Consider the following 19431-nt stretch of genomic DNA (forward strand, 5'->3'; position numbering starts at 1 on the left):
TGGCTGGACTTTTTTACCAGTAAGGCTCTACCCAACTTTGTTAACCTTTGGCGTGCTGCAAGGCCCATCTTTTCCTTATGGGTCAAAGGGAGGTGGGAGGGGTTTATTATCAAATGTTTGTAATACTTCTATTGCTGTCAGGGTAGTGTTCTCAGTGGGTCCATTATGTATTGTACTACATGTGAATTTTATTTTTGAGAGTTAGACTGACTACCACTATCGTATTATGCCTTCTATGAAATTTTGTTGGACTTGCTTATTTAAGTAACTTTAAACCTTGAATCCAAACCTTGGATTCAAGGTTTACAACCCTAAATAACATGCCACTTTCTTCTTCTTCTTCTCCAATATTATATAGGAAATAGCATTTTTAATATTTTATTTTTGCGGTAACATTAATTAAAAATAAATGATGTAACTTACTGTCTCTTCCTCTTTCAGAAAATATTCTTCAATAATTCAAATGTGAACACTGTTGTACAAATGTTGATTATCCAAAGATTTGAAATTAAGATAAATGTAAACTCTAGATAGACTATTTATATTTGTCTTACAGTGCTTATGTTTGACATTTATAACTGGCAAGTTATCTTTGATAAATGCCCATTTAATTTATCATAGAATGTGCTACTACCACTTGAATAAACAGTAGTACTACAATTAAATACAAGACACCAGTAAATCTGAGCATCTGACTTAAAACAAAGAAAGCCCCAGGAAACTCAGAATTAATGCTAACACTTCATCCTTCAGTCATACTATTTTTTAAAGAAAAGATACAATTGTGCACATCAACTGACAGTTTTAACTCTGACTTATAGGACTTTTGTCAGATCTTTAAGGTTCTTGAAAGAAATTTTTGCATTTTCAAAATATAAAATGCATATAATTGATCCAGTGCTTTAGATAAGTTCCTTTGCTATTTCTATTTCTTTAATAATTATTATGGCTATTATAATTTATATGATCTATTATGGTTGCATTCACCATGCTCTAGGGACTTTCCATATATGTAGATAAATAATTCTTGCCCCCACAATCTTTATAATCTTCATGGACAAGCAAAAAAGAGGGTGGGAGGAGAGAGAGAAAACGTACTGTCTTTTTTTTTCTATAATTAGTATCAATTATGCCCAAATGGCCCTCAACCTAATGCCTTATTAGATTACTAGTTTCTTGCATATGTCGTAGTATAAGTATTGGTGAGAGATTAGGAGGAGGACCTGGTATTGGTTTTATGGACTAATTCAGGCAGGATATTTCATTTAGAAAGGGGCATGGTAGTAAGTGCAAAGATAGTTGTGGCTGAAATGGATAAACTAGACTGTCAAGGCTGATAGTGTGGAGGAGAAATACTAAATATTATTTATTATTAAATAAGGGCATCATAATATGCATGGTACTTACCAGAGAAGTGTCATTTTGGGGCACTATCGTGGATCCTTAATTATACTTAAGCATGTAGCCCCATTGCAGTCATACAGTAGGGAATACTTATGCAAATAAGGGCAGGTCTTCACTACAGAGGGGGGTCGATTTAAGATACGCAAATTCAGCTACGCGAATAGCGTAGCTGAATTCGACGTATCGGAGCCAACTTACCCCGCTGTGAGGACGGCGGCAAAATCGACCTCTGCAGCTCCCCGTCAACGGCACTTACTCCCACCTCCACTGGTGGAGTAAGCACGTCGATTCGGGGATCGATTGTCACGTCCCGACGAGACGCGATAATTCGATCCCCGAGAGACCGATTTCTACCCGCCGATTCAGGCGGGTAGTGTAGACCTAGCCTAAGACTTTGCAAGATTGTGCATGGCTAGGGTGACCAGATGTCCCAATTGGAAAGGGATAGTCCTGTATTTAAGCCCTCCTGCAGGTGTCCTGATTTTTTCTTTAAAATGTGCAAATTGTCCTGTATTTTTTGCATCTCCCCCATCGGTACTGGGTGGTCCTGCTACTGGTTGGATCCCTGCTTGCCAGCTGCCCACCCACTAGCGGTGAGTGGGGTGTCCAGTGGGCAGCGATGGGGGGTGGGTACGTGAGGCTGGTGGCGGGGTGAAGCTGCAGCATGCCGGGCCGGGCCGCTCTCCCTACTAGTCCGTCAGCACAGCCCCCACTCTGTGCCGGGTCTTGGCCAGCAGAACCCCGCCCCCCCCCCCCATCCCGTTTCCAGATGGTGCTGGCTGCAAGCTGCAGTGGCCAGTTAGTTGCGGGTAGGCGCCAGGCGGTGACCGGTTACATGTAGCCTCTGCTGCCCACACATCGGCCCTTTTACTTGCTCTCCCTCTCGCTGTCCTCTCCCTGCTTTGCCCCTTCATCCCCCTCAGCTCTGCTGCTCCTCCATATCACTCCCCTGCCCCCCGGTGGGGCGCGTCCCACTCCCAGTGCTGTGCGGAGAACCAGCCCCTGGTCGGAGCGCTCAGCTCACCAGCAACCTGGCTGGCAGGCTCCTTCCTTCCCCCACTGCCTCTGGCTGGGCCAGCACCCTGGGAAAGCCCAAGACCCTCCGGCCCAGGGCACTGGCCAGGAGGAGCCAAGCCCTGCGTGTTCCAAAGCCTCACAAAGCACTGGCATGGGGCATCCTCTCCACCCCTCAGCTAAGCTCTGGAGTGGCTGAGGGGAGGTGGAGGAGCGATTTCCAGCCTATTCCTGCCCCTAACCTACAGGCAGTGGGGGTGGGGGGAGGGGATGAACTCTGCAAAGACATGGGCCAAGTCATCTCTCCCCCCTCCCCCACCCCTCCACCCCGATAGCTGGAAGCAGTTCCCATCCCTTCTGTCCTGTACAGTGCTGAAATGCTGCTGTTGGCCACATTCTTGTGTGAACCCTGGCAGAAATCTGGGTAGGGGCTTGTGACTTCGCTTACACTACCCCCCCCCCCCACCTCTACACACACACACATGCATTGCCTCGGGAAGATGCGGCGCCAGGTACCGGGAGAGGCAGGTTCATCCCGGTGTCCCAGCTAGGCATGGAAGGTGAACAGTGTTGGGCAGGGAGGGTCGGGTTGGTCAGTCACCCACTCTGTGTGACAAAGGGGTATGGGTGTGTGTGTGTGTGTGTGTGTGTGTGTGTGTGTGCCACCTCTCCCCTTCTGAGCCCTAAAGCCTTAAAGCTAAGAAGGTAAATAAAAAGAATCCAGTTACATGGTATTTCTTCTTAATGGGGGCTCAGTCAACTTGATGTTAATTTGAACGTGTTTACTGCATAGTTCTGATTGATTGCCGTTTAACTCGCTTGAATATGAGTAATTTTACCAGGTGTCCTGTATTCAGCATAGGGAGATATGCCACCCTATGCATGGCAGTATGTTAAAATATAACTTGATGAGCCATGACAACACTGGCAACAGAGCACGTGAATGATATTAACTGTGCCCTGTGGTGCTACTATGCAATTATAGTCTATGCATTTTAGAGCAAGCTGATTTTTAAAGACACATTCATTCCTCCCCCCCCCCTAATATTTTCCCCGTCGCTAGAGAGCTTATTTAAGGTTGTGCAGGAGCCTTAGCATGTTTGGATTTCTTTTAAGTTTAACTCTGAATTTCTTGGATTTGTAATTATTTTGTGTAATTATAACTTTAATTAGTTATAACTGTTTATATATAATATTTTTACTCTTAAATTACTCTCAGCCTTCATTTTCTTGTAACACAAGTTTTCAGCATAGCATACCTTTAAGAAGCAGTGACAGTTGGGCCAAGTAACATGCCTGGGAAGGCTTGACACATTTATTCACTCGAGTTTCTGATACCACTGACCCATTACAACCAATAGATCTGTAGCAGAATTGAATAGGAAGAACTAGCTACTTCCGTTTTCTGTAGAGCAGTGTTTCCCAAACTTGGGATGCCGTTTGTTTAAGGAAAGCCCCTGGCAGGCCGGGCCAGTTTGTTTACCTGCCGCGTCCGCAGGTCCGGCCAATCGCAGCTCCCACTGGCCGCAGTTCGCTGCTCCAAGCGAATGGGAGCTGCTGGAAGCGGTGGCCAGTATGTCCCTCGGCCCGCGCCACTTCCCGCAGTCCCCATTGGCCTGGAGCAGTGAACCGCGGCCAATGGGAGCCGTGATCAGCCGAACCTGCGGACGCGGCAGGTAAACAGACCGGCCCGGCCTGCCAGGGGCTTTCCCTAAACAAGCGGCGTCCCAAGTTTGGGGAAACACTGCTGTAGAGTGAAAGCATTGGTTGGTTGTTGCCTCTGATGTCACAATAGCTGCAGCTGAGAGTGACCTGAGCTGTTGACCTGTCAATATTTTACTGTAATAATGACAGTCAGAAACAAAAATAGCTAATAAGTTAGGATAATTACAACTAAATTTCTTCAAATGCAGTGTATGCCTGAGATTTCAATGAGTTTGATCTACATGGACACTTTTTGAGATTCTGTTGTTGAGATCATTCAAGACAAGAAAAGGTTTGGTACCCATACTAAATTTCTTGAAGGACCCAATTTTAAAATTAATTTTAGCTCATAAACTGATGGATTTCCTGTAAATTCCCAGATAAATCATTGTGTACACAATTACAGTGTGGTAATTTTGGGGAGGATACAATATATTCTTCATATAGAACAGAGATGTTGGATCCCTGCTTTAGATGCAAAACTCAACTCAGCTTTCATTATGGATCCATGACTGGCATCTCCACAATATAAAGACTTCAGTTTAGTACTGCTTCAGTGTACAGGACCATAGGTGATATTGGCGTTTATTATTGCAAATTGCAATATTATTATTATTATTTATTTTATTTATTGGGCCAGCTACACAGGCACTCTGGCTCAGGGGAGGAGGTAGGAATGACTCCACCCCAGTTTAATTTAGCTGAAAAAAAGCCTGTTTACCCTGGCTTTGGGCTGCTGGGTAGTGTGAATTTCACTCAGAGTTTAAATAAATTAGAGCAAATGTTGCCCTCATTTAAATATAGAGAATATAAGTAATGTTATTTATTGACTATTTAAGGCAGAGAATGACCAGGGGTTTTCAGGATAGCATTTCCCATTAGGCTGAAAAAAGTGACACTAGGACAGGGGGAAGGAAGGGAGTGACAGCAGAAGAGGAAAGAAGAGAATGAGAACATTGAATTATTTCAGTGTATAGTTTATTTGATATTTTTTAAGTATTCAGGTGTTCCTCAAAATGTGTAAATGACATGAAATGGCTTTCATGCTGTAGGAAAATGAAAACTAGGCCCCAGAACTCAATAGTTTGTACCTCAGAAATAAGTCTTAAGGTTCCATAGAATTTTTCAGACCTCTTATATAATATTCAGAGCTAATGCCAACTTGAACTGGGGATGAGACATGGGTAAACAGGTTTTTTTGTTTTGTTTTTTGTTTTTCAAATTTTGTAAATTCGTTTGATCCAGAGCCAATGTAGGTCAAGTTGTTAGCTCAGAGAATTTTTTCTCTCTCACTTTAGTTATCAAATCCCCTGAAAATACTTTCAGGGTTGGTAATAGAAACCCTTGCAAATCTTTTAAAAACTGGGGATAGTGCAAACTGTCATGTTTTAAAGGGTTAAAGTGATACAGTAACAGTTTAACCAGTGAACTAAAACCCATCTCTTTAATCTTTTAAGTCTAGAAGCATATAGATTTTGGCATCTGCAGAAGCAAAGTAGCAAATGTCAAACTGAAAAGTAAAAATTGTCTAGACATACAGAACTACTTTTTTTTTTTTTAAAATTCTGCTTTCTATCCAAGACATTTGTAAATCAAAATGAAATACTCCGGATGGCTTGGTTTTTGCACCAATAGATAGTGTTCCAGTTCAGGACCACCAAATATCAGCACACATACAGTTTCTTCATTTTGTTATTTTAACTACCTCACTCCCATTCAGAGCTCATACACCTTAAGCACAGCTATGAAAATCCACAGCATCTTCTCGAGTCTTTAGGACAATGTTATTGTGGCAACATTAGCTATTGAATCATTGGAGGGCTCTTGTTTCCTTTGAATCCAGTGACTATCACCTGGCATAAGTAAAAAAAAAAAAATTCTTTAAAAACTGCACTTTTAACTTTATACCAGATTTCTGGTTTGTTAAAGGCTGCATTGTGCAGGTTTGACATTTAATACTTCTACTTTTTTAAAAATTATAGCTCATCTAGGTAAGAGAGGAAATAGATACAGCAGAAGTAAGGTCTGCAAACCTTCCCAAAATATCTGTTGTGCTGCCTATTAAAATATTTTTATTCTGTCAGAAATATACTCTTAAAATAAATATCAACTAGGTTTCAATTATGTCATTACAAATAATATAGAATCTGGTTTTGATGTAGTAGTAATATAGGCACAGTAGTACATTTTTTTTATAAATCATTTTTGTCAGTTTGTAACTGTTGAAATAGAATAATAATTATTAGATCAGTTGAACAACTTCTGGCCATAGAATCCATAATATTAGAAATTGAAGTGACATATTGCCTTCGGTCCTAAAGTACATGCCCCTGGCTCTGCAGGATTTCATTCCTACAGAATATTTTTGTGGTACTTCCACAAGTCCAGTTTTAAATGACTTAATCAATGGAGTTTGTACCACTGAGGCAGGCAGTAACATGAACTAAATGATATCACAGGTAAAAGAGTTTTCCTGGTACTCATTCTAAGTTTTCTTTTCTTTAAATTAATGCCATTATCTCCATCCCCTTATGCCACCCTAAACAATTCATGTCTTGATGTTTGCATCCTTCTAACATCTGCAGATTGTTTCCACTCCAACGTTCTCCTCTTAATTATATTTTGGCCAATGCCATACCTTTTTAGTGCCTGATTCTGACACCTTTGCTCTCACTGGCTACTGCTGTACTCTGTGGTAAGTCCTGTTGACACCTTTATTCATACTGAATAGTATCTTACTCCATGAGACATCCCACTGACAACACTGGCACTACTCACCGAGATAAGGTTCTACTCAGTGTGAGTTAGAATACCAAAGCCTGAACTTCAACTATTCCAATTTTTCCTTATGAATCCTTACTTATCTACCTGATAAATCTGTAACAGATATTTTTACATATTTCTAAAGATTATACAAGTTATGGTTTAGTTTTATTCTGTATTATTTAGATGTTATATTTGCAGAGTGTGGAGTAAAATTTGATGTCAGGAGGAAGGATAGATTTATAGTTAAAGCATGGGATCTAGGTTCAGATCATGGCTCCGTCTCAGATTTCCTTTGTGACCCTGGGCAAGTCTCTCTCACTGTGCCTCAGTTTCCCTATCTGGAAAACATAGAACCATAGGACTGGAAGGGACCATGAGAGATCATCTAGTCCAGTCCCCTGCACTCATGGCAGGACTAAGTATTATCTAGACCATTCCTGACAGGTGTTTGTCTAACTTGCTCTTAAAAATCTCCAATGATGGAGATTCCACAACCTCCCTAGGCAATTTATTCCAGTAATTAACCACCCTGACAGTTAGGAAGTTTTACCTAATGCCCAACCTAAACCTCCCTTGCAATTTAAGTCCATTGCTTCTTGTCCTTTTCTCATAGGTTAAGAACAATTTTTCTCCCTCCTCTTTGTAACAACCTTTTATGTATTTGGAAACTGTTATCATGTCCCCTCTGTCTTCTCCAAACTAAACAAACCCAGTTTTTTCAGTCTTCCCTCATAGGTCATGTTTTTTAGATGTTTAATCATTTTTGTTGCTCTTCTCTGGACTTTCTCCAATTTGTCCACATCTTTCCTGAAATGCGGTGCCCAGAACTGGACACAATACTCCAGTTGAGATCTAATCAGCGTGGAGTAGAGTGGAAGAATTACTTTTCATGTCTTGCTTACAACACTCCTGCTAATACATCCCAGAATGATGTTTGCTTTTTTTGCAACAGTGTTACACTGTTGACTCATATTTAGCTTGCAATCCACTATGTACCCCCGATCCCTTTCTGCAGTACTCCTTCCTAGGCACTCATTTCCCATTTTGTATGTTTGCAATTGATTGTTCCTTCCTAAGTGGAGTACTTTGCATGTGGTGTTCTTGAATTTCATCCTATTTACTTCAGACCATTTCTCCAGTTTGTCCAGATCATTTTGAACTATGCTATCCTCCAAAGCACATGTAACCCCTCCCAGCTTGGTATTGTCTGCAAACTTTAGAAGTGTACTCTCTATGCCATTATCTAAATAATTGATGAAGATATTGTACAGAACCGGACCCAGAACTGATCCCAGCGGGACCCCACTCGTTATGCCCTTCCAGCTTGACTGCAAACCACTGATAACTACTCTCTGTGAATGGTTTTCCAACCAGTTATGCACCCACCTTATAATAGCTCTATCTAGGTTGTATTTCCCTAGTTTGTTTGAGAAGGTAAGGCAAAAACATGGAGAGCTGGGAGAAAGGTCAGAATCTGGGGGGAGCATGTATCGTTATAGCAGGGATAAGGGAGAGACAAGAGATAACAAGGGGAGGGGAAATCAAATCAGTATCTTAGAAGTCTGTATATTAATGCAAGAAGTATGGGGAATAAGCAGGAAGAACTTGAAATGCTAGTTAATAAACACAACTATGACATAGTTGACATCCCAGAGACTTCATGGGATAATACACATGACTGGAATATTGGTATAGTAGGGTACAGCTTGCTCAGGAAGGACAAGCAGGGAAAAAAGGGAGTTGCCTTAAATATTAAAAATGTATATACTTGGACTGAGGTTGAGATGGAAATAGGAGACAGATTTGTTGAAAGTCTCTGGGTAAGGATAAAAGGTGTAAAAAACACAGGTGATGTCATGGTAGTGGTCTACTGCAGACCACCTAACAAGGAAGAAGGGGTGGATGGGACTTTTTTTAAACAAATAACAAAGCACAGGACTTAGTGGTGATGAGGGACTTCAACTACTCAGACATCTGTTGGGAGAATAATATAGCAGGGCACAGATTATCCAACAAGTTGTGGTGGGGAATGCAGGTATACAGTCACCCCTGATACAAGGGGGAGAGACAAGACTGTAGGACTATTGCCTGTACCAGAGAAGTTTTGAGAAACTGAGAGTCAGCGAGAGTGGAGACCATGGGGTCGGACTACTTGAGAGCCTGTATGACCCAGCTTGCCTAGCAGCAATGGTGGGTGTTTAAGCTGCTGCGGGAGAGGGCCCATAGACTGTCCAAACCAAGCACCAGGGGCAGGAGGCTGGTGTCTGGGCATAGACAATGTTTTGTCTGTTAGCAACAGGGACACTTTAAGGGGAATGGAGGTCCCACCCGGAGAATGGAAACGAGGAGCCCAAGAGAACCCCCCCCCCCCCGTGAAGCAAACACGGAGGCTGTGGGCATGTTGGGCCTGTGGGAAACCGGGGCATGTGGAGACAAATATTTTATTTCAGAAGGTGAAGAAAGCTACTAGTGGAGAGGCTGTTCTAGATTTAATTTAGACACATAGGGAGGAACTGGTTGAGAATTTGAAGTGGACGGCAGCTTAGGTGAAAGTGGTCATGAAATGGTAGAGGTCATGATTCTAAGGAACACAGGAGGGAAAACAGCACAATAAAGATAATGGGTTTCAAGAAAGCAGACTTCAGCAAACTCAGGGAGTTGGTAGGTAAGATCCCGTGGTAAGCAAGTCTAAGGGGAAAAACAGTTCAAGAGGGTTGGCAGTTTTTCGAAGAGACACTATTATGGGCACAAGAGCAAACTATCTCACTGCATAGGAAAGATAGGAAGTATGGCAAGAGACCACCCTGGCTTAACCAGGAGATCTTCAATGATCTGAAACTCAAGAAGCTTACAGAAAGTGAAAACTCGGTCAAATTACAAACGATAAATATAAACATCACAAGTATGTAAGGACAAAATTAGAAAAAGCAAAGCACAAAATGAGATTAAACTAGCTAAAGACACGAAGGGTACAAGAAAACATTCTACAAATATATTAGAAGCAAGAGGAAACCCAAGGACAGTGTAGACCTGTTATTCAATGGCGGGGGGGGGGGGAGGAACAGTAACAGAAAACGTGGAAATGGCAGAATTGCTAAATGAATTTTTTGTTTCAGACTTTGTTTTTCACCAAAAAAGTTGGCAATTGGACAACTAATTTAGTGAATGCCAGTGAAAATGAGATAGAATCAGAGACTAAAACAGGGAAAGAACATGTTAAAAATTACTTAAGTTAGAGGTCTTCAGGTCACCAGCACCTGATAAAATGCATCCTAGAATACTCAAGGAGCTGACTGAGGAGATATCTGAGCCATAAGCAATTATCTTTGAAAAGTCATGGAAGACTGGAGAGATTCCAAAGGCCTGGAAAAAGGCAAATATAGTGCCCATCAATAAAAAAGGGAAATAAGAACAACCCGGGGAATTACAGACCGGTCAGTTTAACTTCAGTACCCGGAAGATAATGGAGCAAATAATTAAGCAATCACTTTGCAAACATCTAGAATATAATAAGGTGATAAGTAACAGCATGGATTTGTCAAGAACAAATTGTGTCAAACCAACCTAATAGCTTTCTTTGACAGAGTAACAAGCTTTGTGGCTAGGGGGAAACTCATCAGATATTGCATAGCTTGTTATAGTGACTGTCAAATGAGTGCTTGTCACACCTGTGGCATTTTTTCCTTAAATTAAAGTGAAATATAATTTCTTAGGGAACTGCTACAAAAGCATTTCATTTGCAGTACTACCAAAGTATACTTGATGTTTTGGTTTGTATTAGGAAGAAACCACATTTAGCATGAGTAAATTCAGTATCTCTGTTCATTGAATGTTCAAGCACAAAATCTATATCAGAACATTGATAGCAATGAGTCATTGCTTAGTTATGTCTTACTAGAAAGATTTTGTGTGTTTAACTACTGGAGATTGTATTGATTTTGATTTAATACTGCCTTTAAACTCCAGTATGTTTCTAGTTTGATTTATTATCTGCATGAAAAAATACTTTTACTTCCTTTGCTAAACAGATAGAGAATTAAAGGATCTCATTTCATGTTCATATTGCAGATGAGATAGTCAGACACATGCACATCTTCCAAATACCTCTGAGCATTTCCTTAAAACTTACCCTATCTATGAGCTCCTCCTAAGTGGCAGGGGTCAAGGATGTGTTCACATTATTCCATGTAGTGCTGTCCTTAAGAAGATAACTCATCTAGATTAAAGTTATAGCACCAGCCAATGAAGCTCTTTTGATTCTAACTTGTAACTGTATTTTCCAGAAATATTTTATCCACCAGGTTCAAAGGTAGCAGTTACAAAAATACTTGGTCTGCTGATTAGTGTCTGAACAGCCCGATATTGGCTTGGCTCTTTTCTAGAAAAAATCTTTTCATTTGTCAGACAACAGAATTAGTATGTTTACCAGGTGAGAGAAGCAACACTCGTTTAACATTATGAAGAACTCTAAAGCTTCAGAGTTTTGAGACTTCTAAACACATCCATCTTGTTTTGAATATATTGTTTATTTTCTCTTTTTTGAATATTCAAGATGAGCATTAAACGAGTGGTGTATCTCTTTATTTCTTGGGAAGTCAACATTGAGCTATTCTATTCTATATAGGTAGCACCCTACCAAATTCACGGCCATGAAAAACACATCACGGACCATGAAATCTGGTATCCCCCTGTGAAATCTGTTCTTTTGTGTGCTTTTATCCTATACTATACAGATTTCACAGGGGGAGACCAGCATTTCTCAAATTGGGGGTCCTGACCTAAAAGGGAGTTGCAGGGTGGGTGGTCACAAGGTTATTTTAGGGAGGTCGCAGTATTGCCACCCTGACTTCTGCACTGCCATATATCCTGTCAGGAATCTTCTTGTACTGTTGTAATAGAAGATGAAAAGGATGCTGTCGAGCTGATCAAACTTTGGGGGCAAAGATCCCGTACCTTTTTAAAATGTTGTGATTTAAATGGGCTATGTCTTGCATATTATAAGGGCCAAATTCCATCCTGATTCTGTATGTAGAAATTCCATTACTTTTTATATAATTACTAGGATGTCTCACAAAAACTCAGGGTAAATATGGTCTGTAAACATGTATAAAAATTATTCCAAACATAGTCACCAAAAAGTTACCATTTTTTAAACACCCACTTTTTCCTTAGAGACTAACAAATTTATTTGGGCATAAGCTTTCGTGGTCTAAAACCCACTTCATCAGATGCATGGAGTGGAAAATACAGAGGCAGGTATAAATACCCAGCACATGAAAAGATGGGAGTTGCCTTACCAAGTGGAGGGTCAGTGCTTATTGATTGGCTCATTAGCACTGACCCTTCACTTGGTAAGGCAACTCCCATCTTTTCATGTACTGTGTATTTATACCTGCCTCTGTATTTTCCACTCCATGCATCTGGTGAAATGGGTTTTAGCCCACGAAAGCTTATGCTCAAATAAATTTGTTAGCCTCTAAGGTGCCACAAGGACTCCTCATTGTTTTTGCTGATACAGACTAACATGGTTACCACTCTGAAACCTGTCACCACTTTTTCCTGTCAAACTTGTAAAATTTATTTGTAACATTATTTTGGAACCAAATTTTCCATTCCATGGGATTATCACCTGCATATGCTCTTAGCTTTCCACTACCATATGAATTCCAAAGCCTCTCCCAGCAATTAGATTGTGAGCTCTTGCAGACAGGAACCATCTTTTTGTTCTATATAGGGCCTATCAACTTGGGTCCTGGTCCCTTGCTAGGGCTCCAAGGTATTGCCACGGTACAAATGAATAATAACAACATGGGATTCCTGCACTGCTTCTTGTCACCAAAGAATGTCCATATGTAACCATGATAACAGCCCAGATCTTTGGGGAATGGAAACCTTATTGTATTACCGATGAGCGCAAGAACAAACTGCAGAAATATGTTTAAAATGAGCACAGCAAATTCAAACTTGGCTTCTGTCTGAAGAGTTCATAGTTGAATATATCTTCATCTCTCTTCACCTGGCAACAACTGAATGAGGTCTGAAGACCCAAAATGAAGGACCCAAGAAATATCTGCAATGTAGGATGCTTTAAAATGATATAGAACCCTTTTTCATTTTCATAACATTTTCTATAACTCCAGTTTCATGGTGCAGCACTTCATATCTAAGTAATATACAGTGCTATGAAAGAAAGAACAATAAGTCTTTGTGGGAAGGAGGCAAACTTAGACCTAACAGGGATGGCCATCCTTTGAAATAAGGGATAGTTGTGAGGCATGGTTCTGTGATAGCAAATATAGTCACGTATATAAGATAATGGAAGAGTGTATCATTGTTCAATAGAAGCATCAGCCATGTCTAAGTATAATCTGTGTTTCCAAAAGTCTGTGGTTTATAGTTTAACTCCACTGATTATGCAGAGCTTATACTATATAAACCTTCAGCCATACTATGGTGTTGGAATGTATTTGTTAGGCCAGACGAGATAACTTTATTGTAAATATAATTTGCTCTCTTAAAAGCAGTTAATTGTGTTCTGAATTAAGGGAGAATTATCTTCAACATTACTTCACCCATTATAAACAACTTTAAAAGGCCAGGAAATTTATGATGGGGGAAACAGAAGCTTCTAACATTGCTTTTTCAGCATATATAATAGATTATCTTTAATTTCTTGCTGACTGTTGCTGTGCAACAGCTCAGAAAATGAATATTCATTGTATTTTTAGTCTTCCAGTAATGGCCAGTTTATTTGCTACCAGTCATGTGCTACTGCATGTACATAAAGTAGTATTTTAAATATTCATTTTCAGCTATTATATTTCATAAGTTCTGGAAAATGTATCTAATTCTTCTCTAATGCCTTTAGCGTTCTAGTTTGTATTGCTCCATTTCAAACACTTCATTCATGACAGTTTACTCTTTAAAAAATCCTTCTGTTCGTTATAGTGTGCAGAGGCATACCTTTTGCTGACGGTAAAATATTCACCACTCGTGGTGAGCAGCATAATGTCCATTGCTGATAGGAAATTGACATCTGCCTGTGTTCATAAAAATTGTAATTAATTTCTTTGCTTGTGGGGGGGGGAGGTGGTGGCAGGGCCGGCTCTGGCTTTTTTGGCACCCCAGGCAAAAAAGCCTCCTGCCACCACCAGCGGGGAGCGCAGCAGGGGAGGGCGCTGAGCCTGACCGGGGCCCCGCTCTCCCCGACCGGCCAGAGCGCCGGGAGAGGGCGGCGAGCCAGCTGCGGCTCCGCTCTCCCTGGGTGAGCGCCGCCACCCTCCAGGTGCCGCCCCAAGCACATGCTTGGTAGGCTGGTGCCTGAAGTCGGCCCTGGGTGGTGGTTACACTGCATATTTTGAGTTTCTGTTGCATCAAAATTTATTCTCTTGGCCAAATTTACCTACAGTGCATCATGTCTTATGTGGTACTTTAGGTCTAATTTCTGTGACAAAGAACATGGCTTTATGGGGCAGCAATAATTATGAAATCATCTAATAATCTCCAGTTGCGATAATTCTAAAAATGAATCTTAAAGTAAAATTCTATAACTAAATTTGTATTATTTATTTGCACTGAAGCATAAATAAACACCCGAATGATGCTGCCCTCTGAAAAATCCTTAATATGAATCAGAGAATATAGAGGCTGAAGCTTTGGTCTTCATTGGCGGAGATTGTGACTTGAGTAAATATATTAGCCATCTTTGGAACGCTGTCACAGGCTGGGATAAATGAAGAAGTGGGGGAGCTCCCGTTTATAAACACCCAGACAGCCAGTTAGCTGTAAAATCCCTTTTGGTGTCTGTTCTCTGCTTGCTTTACCTGTAAAGGGTTAACAAGCCCACAGGTAAAAGAAAAGGAGTGGGCACCTGACCAAAAGAGCCAGTGGGAAGGCTAGAACTTTTAAATTTGGGAAAGAAACTTCCCCTTTGTCTGTTGTTCTCTGGGCTGCAGGGACGGAGCAGCAATGCTATAAGCAGGAATGCTATGTAAGTTTTGAACCAGGTATCAAAAAGTATTTTCCATACCTAGAAGAAATAATTTGGATAGGGAATGTTCTGTTATCAGGTTTATTTCTTATTTTGGCTTGTGGATCCCCTCTGTGTTAACCCCAGATGCTTTTCTTTGCTTGTAACCTTTAAGCTGAACCCCCCAAGAAAGCTAGTTTTTTGGGTGGTTGATTTTTGGAATTGCTCTTTTAAAATCTAGCAAAAGCCTAAGTTCCAGATGTATTTTCTTTCTTTTTGTTTTTAATAAACTTTGCCTTTGCCTTTTTTTAAGAACAGGATTGGATTTTTGGTGTCCTAAGAGGTTGGTGCATATGTTGTTTGATTAGCCACAGCTAATTTCCTTTGTTTTTTTTCTCAGCTCTTCCCTGGAGGGGAGGAGGGTGAAAGGGCTTGAGGGTACCCCACAGGGAGGAATTCCCAAGTGTACCTTCCTGGGTTCAAAGGGGTGTTTTTGCATTTGGGTGATGGCAACGTTTACCAAGCCAAGGTCAGAGAGAAGCTATAACCTTGGGAGTTTAATACAAGCCTGGAGTGGCAAATATTAATTTTTTTAATCCTTGCGGGCCCCCACTTCCTGCACTCGGAGTGACAGAGTGGGGATTCAGTCTTGACGCAGGCATTTTTCTAGAGTATATGGTCTTTAATGGATGGTGCATTGTTAGTCACTTAGTTTGAAATAAAGATTTTGTGGAAAAGTGACCTCTTCCTGGCTCAGACTTTAGTGTTGCTTCAGTGATCTCTTGGGATCAAACAATTTTACCTCATTCAAAAATTCATACTCTGTTTCACAATTTGGAGGCCTATCTTTGTTCAATTTCTGTGCTTTTCCTTTGACTGCCTCTTTGAACACCCCTAGAATTTCTTGTAGCACAGGAAGAGGGAAACTCTATTCCTCTTCCATATTCAGGATTGATAACCTTTCTGGAACCGATTTTTTATGTGTTTAAGAGAGATTTCTTCATCTTGTACACATCAAACTGGTATAACTCTCCTTAATTCACTACATGATGTTGTTCATATGGTGAGATACTCAGGAATGGATCATGATTTTTCAAGTTGAAGATTAATTTTTAGTAATGTTGTCAGGAACTATTGAGTAATAGATTTTTTCTGTGCCTGGGAAGCAGAATTAGTCTCTCTTGTTTATTACTGATGTCATCCTCTTCAAACTTTGCCATCCGCTTGGCATCAAACTTGGACTTGAGGTTGATGGATTTCCAAACATATTCCAATATCACACCCAAGGAAATACAGAGCAATTTCCCACAATCATTTTACAGTTCATATTCAAACTCTGTGATGTAATCTTGGGCAGTCATGTACAGTCTTACACAGTTGCAGTTAGAAGACTTTGTTACAAATCAGTTGGACTGCAGGCTGATAATCAATCTTTCATCTTGTCATTGGGACTGCACTCATGGGTCAAACAGAATGTCTATTGTCTGCCTCTCACTCTACCCTCTTAAGTACAATAATGCATTAGCAAGCAAAATGAACAAAACAATATCCCAGTTGTGATGGGGAAAACACTCATAAAACTGAATGTCAAAGAGGAAGGTGGAAAAGCAAAATGGTGAATGGAGAGAATCAAAACCAAACAGGACAGAATATTTGTCAGTTTATAAGGAGGCACCATCAGTGATTTATATGGTGCTTTGAAAAGATTATTATATAGTCATATGAACAGCAATCCAATCCCATATCCCCTGGTTGTATGTTTAGTCTTTCTATCACTAATTACATTTCTATCATTTTTATATATCATTTAATTTCTATTGAATTAAAACCATAGCAGATATTGTACAGTATCTGCCGCTTTGAAAACCAATTCAATTTTAATAGTCCAACAGAATATATATGCTATACGGGAGCAAAAGACTTAATGTAATACCATGATTTGATTAAACAATGTGCTCCAGTCAATTAAACAAAAATCTCTTCATCTTTTGAAGTTGTGGCATTTGGGTATACTCCCTCAGCTCATCATCCATGGAAAATAGTTCTACATCAGAATCTAAAAGAATGAGTTTTAGGGACATTTCACCACCAACCTGGAGCAAAAACTCATGCCTTCCTACATGACTTACTATAGACCCCACTCTGAAGCGGTCAGATGAACTCAGCTGATCATGCTCCAAATGAGTACTAATACCTGCAGAAAAAGAAGAGATCCAAAAAGGCACAGAGCCAGTTTTTCTCTGTTACACTGGTATGAATCCAGATCAACTCTATTTAATTCAATGGCATTACTCTGATATTACACCAGAACAATAGAGTGGAATGTTGCCCCAAATGATGACGCTGCTGTAGCCAATGAATCTTAACAGGAATCATGGGAGTTGCTACCATGATATGTGTCTGTAATTTTAATCACCTTAATAAAGAGAACTAATAGTTATTTAGGATGGGAATTTCAGAGGAGCCTAACAAAGTTAGGTGCCCAAATCCATTGAAAAATCAATAAGTTCGGTATGAGTTGCGTGTCCATCTCCCTTAGGCCCTTTTGCAAATCCCAGCATAAATAGGGATTAAACTGCTCACATTTTACCGCAGTGACACTGCACTGAAAATTACTGACTGAAATTACTAACAGTCGTTGGTAAGATGGGTCTGAACTTTTCTGTGACTCAATTAAATTTATTATTGTTGCTTTCAGTGAGGTATTCACTCACCAACATATTGAGAATTAATATATAGCTTAAATTTGTCACCTACCAGTGTAAGACAATAGATTTCGTCAGTTCCTGCAGCTGCTGTTGCAGATCCTTTTATTCTTTGCTATAGTTTAAAAAATATTCATCAACACCTTAGTGACAGGAACAGAAGAGAACTATGCAGCGGAAATATGATATCATGTTCTTATTGTTATCTAGAATGACACAGAATAGTTGTGGAAACCCATCTTTGACTTTTTCCAGATGTCTGTGGAACAGGATCAGCATTCTGGCTTTGTTTTAGGTAGATGTGTATTTGATGAACTTCCTTGCTTAGATATTTTCATAGATTACTTAGCCAACATTTCAGTGAGTATATGAAGGTTAATAAAAAGTTGTTTAAAAAACCTCCCATAAAATACAGTGCGGGGGGAAACAGATTTATTGTAGATGTTGTGTAATGTAACTTGTTGTAGGAATATGGCTGAGAGAATGTGGCAGCAATGAATGTGTTGTTTTATTCGCAAGCCTGTGCAGTTTAACTAACTGGAATATAAGTGCACCAACAAACATTTATTTTAGTTGAGTCATTTGTTGAATGTAGCACGAGATTGTTAGAATACAGTAGGAGAAAATAACATGGGATCCAATCCTGCAACACTTACTCAGTACTAACTCAGGAAGTATTCCATTGGGCAAAATCCTGGCTCATGTTTATGTGGCAGTAAGAGGCTCTTTAAACTGGCTCTCAAGAAGTGATCCTGAGTGTTTAATATATAAACAAGTGCAGAGAAGACTCGATCTTCTTGGCAGTTTGGTGCTGCATAACAGGGTACAGAGTTTATGTAAATAATCTCCCCTACCCCACATGAAATTCTTACTGAATCCTAACCCATTCCTCCTCCCTTTCCAGTTGAAGCAATGGAGGTTACTCATATCTAGGGTTGTATTACCCCCAACTCTGCTCCCACATAGGGAAAAGTGTGTCTGAGATGGAGTCCCAACTCTCTGCCTATTGGTTAGGGGCTGGTGGTCACTCAGAGAACGTACGTATGTGTGTGTGTGTGTGTGTGTGTGTTTATCCTTCTCCTACCCACACCTTCTCATGTCCACACCCTGGCCACCACTGACTAGGTGACTAGGGGAATCTTTTGCTCAATGGACTGTTCTCTCCTTGGTTAATAGCTCCATTTTGGAGATGTTGACCACAGAGGATATGATAACAAATTAGATGAGTTTTGTGGATGAGTATACTCAAAAGATAGGTGAGTAGCCATCTATAATCATTCCCTCTCCAATTATAAATTTTTTGTTTTTTCTTTATTTCCACCTTTTAACCTCATCTTTTATATTGCCTGTAATCTTGTCCATTTCCCTTATCTCTCCAAATCTTTGTAACCATATCTGTACAGTTGAATGGGCTGAATGTCTATTACATTTTTAAAATTCATCTTCCTATCTCTAATTATTTCTGCTGATATTAAAATACTTTGGCCAATTTTATGAAATTTGAATCTACTTGTTAAAGATGGATCAGTATTCAAATATCCTTCTTGTTTAGCTACCAATGGCTAACTTGATCTGCCTGGTACTTGAAATAGCACAGGTTTGTGTTCAGTATAAAATCACAGAAAGCTGCAATCACTGTAATGGATGAGGCCATTGGAGGAGAAGGAGGGGGGGGAGGAGGGAGAGCTCACCTGTGTGTGTGCACCTTGGTAGCCTTTTAAAAAGTGTTCTTTTCCACCCTCACCAGATCACCTTAGAACCGTTTCGTAAGTTTTTTTCTCTTATTTCTCTTTAAATATAGGTGAGAATAATATATCCCTAACAGCTAAGTATAAAGAAGTAGCTAAATGTGAAACAGTCACACAAGTG

General features: G+C 40.2%; 1 protein-coding gene across 7 annotated transcripts in view; it reads left to right on the top strand.

Moving 5' to 3' along the window:
- PIEZO2 (piezo type mechanosensitive ion channel component 2) overlaps positions 1–19431 on the top strand; it is a 425559-nt gene that overhangs the window by 145263 nt on the left and 260865 nt on the right. The window lies entirely within an intron of this gene.

The sequence above is a fragment of the Chrysemys picta genome, chromosome 2 (assembly GCF_011386835.1).
Source record: "Chrysemys picta bellii isolate R12L10 chromosome 2, ASM1138683v2, whole genome shotgun sequence".
NCBI lineage: Eukaryota > Metazoa > Chordata > Testudines > Emydidae > Chrysemys > Chrysemys picta.